Source organism: Bufo bufo, chromosome 3, assembly GCF_905171765.1.
Source record: "Bufo bufo chromosome 3, aBufBuf1.1, whole genome shotgun sequence".
NCBI lineage: Eukaryota > Metazoa > Chordata > Amphibia > Anura > Bufonidae > Bufo > Bufo bufo.
Window position 1 is genome coordinate 390361691 of NC_053391.1, and position 3483 is coordinate 390365173.

The following is a 3483-nucleotide window of genomic DNA, read 5'->3' on the forward strand; positions in this document are numbered from 1 at the left end:
CCAAAAGAGGACCAATTCCTTCTTGTGCTGTTTCCGTCATAAGAAAAGTTATGACCCAGAGCAGGATTATTGTGGGTTTCTGATGTTTAGAGAAGAGCCAGCGGAGTATCTTGCCATGGAGTAGATAAAGGGCATCTGTCATCATAATTGAACCTATTACAGTGGCTGACCTGTTACGTGTATACTGGTTCCTTGATTTTTTTTATTTGTCCAAAATTCACCAACGAATTATGTTGTAGTACACGCAAATGAGACTCTATTTGCAACATTTGGGTCGTCGTTAGACCTCTGCTCTCATCATGGATGCGGAACGGGACACCTTGGAAGCACTACCTTACTGGTTCAGGGGGGTTTCGTCCTATACTTACGGGTGGATCCATTAAAGTAAATCGATCCGCTGCATGGCAATGGGGCACACACGTTCTTGTAAACTAGGACTAACAGCGACGACCATGTTTCTTATAGAGATTTTTTTCTGTGTCTATTTTCCCTTTTTCTCCCAAAAAATACTAAATAAATCTTATTTTATGACAATAAACTAACTTTTACTTGAATATTGTTATTTATTATATAATAACACTTGAACACGATTGTCGAAATATAATGAAACAGCATAAAACATGTCACCATTGTTACAAACTATTTACTATACAAATAAATACATTTCATAAAATTATTTTTAAAATGAAAACTTGGGCTCTTTCAAATAAACGTTTGGTTCTTCACGCTCGCCTATTTTCAGATACGCAAAACACGGATGCTGCCTGTGTGCCTTCCACTATTGGCTGAAGGCTCAGCCCATAATGAACAGACATATTCTTGTACTCAAAACTGCCAAGAAGAGGACAAGTTGCATTATTTTTGAAGGGACTCGTAACAGAGACGGATGCTGACAGCACATGTAGTGCTGTCGGTATCTTTCACTGACCCATTAAAACGATTCTTTTGGATATACAGACCGTCTACATAAGCAAGTAAAAGGCCTGTAAACAGAACCATAAAAACGTTCTTTTTAAAGAGACCTAAGTCATACTACCTGTATACACTTGTGCATCCAAACAAAATTTAAAATAAAAATTCAGAACTATATATAAATATATATATATTTTTTTTTTTTAACAAGGCCTCCTCCAATCCTCACACATAATTTTTTTGGACATTCACATATAAATTATATTTTTTTAAAAGAAAATACTTTCCCTTCCAAATATATATATTTATATAAATCTGTCCAAAAACTTATTAGATATTTATATATAATTTATTTTGCAAATATTACTTGATATATACCAGGGATGTCAAACTCGTGGCCCTCCAGCTGTTGCAAAACTACAACTCCCATCTTGCCTGGGCATACTGCAGCTATCAGGGAATGATGAGAGTTGTAGTTTTGTAACATCTGGAGGGCCATGAGTTTGAGATCCATGATTTATACATATCATACAAAATTTTTTTAGTTCCTGACATGGTTACAGCAAATGTAAGTTGTAAAAAAAGCATCAGAGGTCTCTGCAAGGTTGGGGCTCTTCACACCGCTGTGTGCTGACATGTTGTCCGCTGTCTTGAGTCCAGGTGGTGTCAAGAATGGGTTGGTACTGGTTCTCCACCTGAGTGAGAAAAGTACTGGTAAGGCATTGGATGGAGAGGTAAAGAAGCAGACACAAACCGGACCTCAACGGGATAGTCAAATAACTACCACCTACCGTGGAGACGCTGATACAAATCACACTCCACGGCTAGAGAGCTTTCCTACCATGCGCCGGCTGTCCACCTGTCCAAAAAAGTCTGGAAAGGTCAAGAAAAAAAATATACTTATTAATAAACGCAACTGAAGCATCAGAGGTCTCGGCAAGGTTGTGGCTCTTCACACCGCTGTGCACTCACATGTTGTCCGCTGTCTTGAGTCCAGGTCGTGTCAAGAATGGGGTGGTACTGGTTCTCCACCTGAGTGAGAAAAGTACTGGTAAGGCATTGGATGGAGAGGTAAAGAAGCAGACACAAACCGGACCTCAACGGGATAGTCAAATAACTACCACCTACCGTGGAGACGCTGATACAAATCACACTCCACGGCTAGAGAGCTTTCCTACCATGCGCCGGCTGTCCACCTGTCCAAAAAAGTCTGGAAAGGTCAAGAAAAAAAATATACTTATTAATAAACGCAACTGAAGCATCAGAGGTCTCGGCAAGGTTGTGGCTCTTCACACCGCTGTGCGCTCACATGTTGTCCGCTGTCTTGAGTCCAGGTCGTGTTAAGAATGGGGTGGTACTGGTTCTCCACCTGAGTGAGAAAAGTACTGGTAAGGCATTGGATGGAGAGGTAAAGAAGCAGACACAAACCGGACCTCAACGGGATAGTCAAATAACTAACACCTACCGTGGAGACGCTGATACAAATCACACTCCACGGCTAGAGAGCTTTCCTACCACGCGCCGGCTGTCCACCTGTCCAAAAAAGTCTGGAAAGGTCAAGAAAAAAATATACTTATTAATAAACGCAACTAAAGCATCAGAGGTCTCGGCAAGGTTGTGGCTCTTCACACCGCTGTGCGCTCACATGTTGTCCGCTGTCTTGAGTCCAGGTGGTGTCAAGAATGGGGTGGTACTGGTTCTCCACCTGAGTGAGAAAAGTACTGGTAAGGCATTGGATGGAGAGGTAAAGAAGCAGACACAAACCGGTCCTCAACGGGATAGTCAAATAACTACCACCTACCGTGGAGACGCTGATACAAATCACACTCCACGGCTAGAGAGCTATTCTACCACGCGCCGGCTGTCCACCTGTCCAAAAAAGTCTGAAAAAAAAATACATTGAAAGGTACAAGCATTTTCAATTTCAAGTGTTTGTGGCACTTTACGATTCACAAATCGCTTTTTCTCAAAAACCACTCTATAAAGTACATGATGTGTAAAATATAGATTTTCTAGATTTAGAAAATAGAAAAATAAAATAATAATACTTACCTTATAAATTCTTGATGTCGAGTTGATACCGCATATCCTCTACTTCATTGTTGAGCTGCACATATAAAATAACTTTTCAAATAGTAAAAATTAATAACAAGAATAACTAGTAAACGTAACTAAACCGGAAAGTAACGGATGAGCTAAACAAAATTTTGAAACTTAATTTAAAAATGAATAATTTTTGGTTTTTATGGATTTTAAATTATTTATTTTTTGCCAAATCTAGACCAATGTTGACGTACAATATCAGCTTTTTTTGGGCGCTCAACATTTGCTATGTTAGTATGTTAGGCGGAAGATCGGGTGTTCGACTGTTCCATTCAGGAGTTATGTCTCCCAAGGCTATTTTCAAACAGTCGACTAAAATATTCTCGACATGTTGTACACTCATCGGTTCATAGACGTTTTTCACCGTCCAGCGTTTTTTTCCCTTTGGCAGAATTAATTTTGTTCGTTTGGTACCGATGGGTGCGGAGACAGATGTTGGTACATGAACAACAGCTTGATCTCTTCCTA

At 39.9% G+C, this 3483-nt stretch overlaps 1 long non-coding RNA gene across 4 annotated transcripts; it reads right to left on the reverse strand.

The window, feature by feature from the left end:
* Nucleotides 1-1466: 1466 nt before the first annotated feature.
* LOC120995513 lies at nt 1467-3101 on the reverse strand. Of its 4 annotated transcripts, XR_005777609.1 has the most exons (7): nt 2965-3101; nt 2558-2795; nt 2378-2459; nt 2041-2281; nt 1885-1944; nt 1704-1785; nt 1467-1607 (listed from the first exon to the last, which is right to left on the reverse strand). It is a non-coding gene; the product is annotated as an uncharacterized LOC120995513 (long non-coding RNA). The 4 variants fall into 4 exon arrangements; XR_005777608.1 differs by having other exon boundaries at nt 1467-1785; XR_005777610.1 differs by lacking the exon at nt 2965-3101 and having other exon boundaries at nt 1467-1785; nt 2558-2617; nt 2714-2749.
* Between the last annotated feature and the right edge of the window lie 382 nt (nt 3102-3483).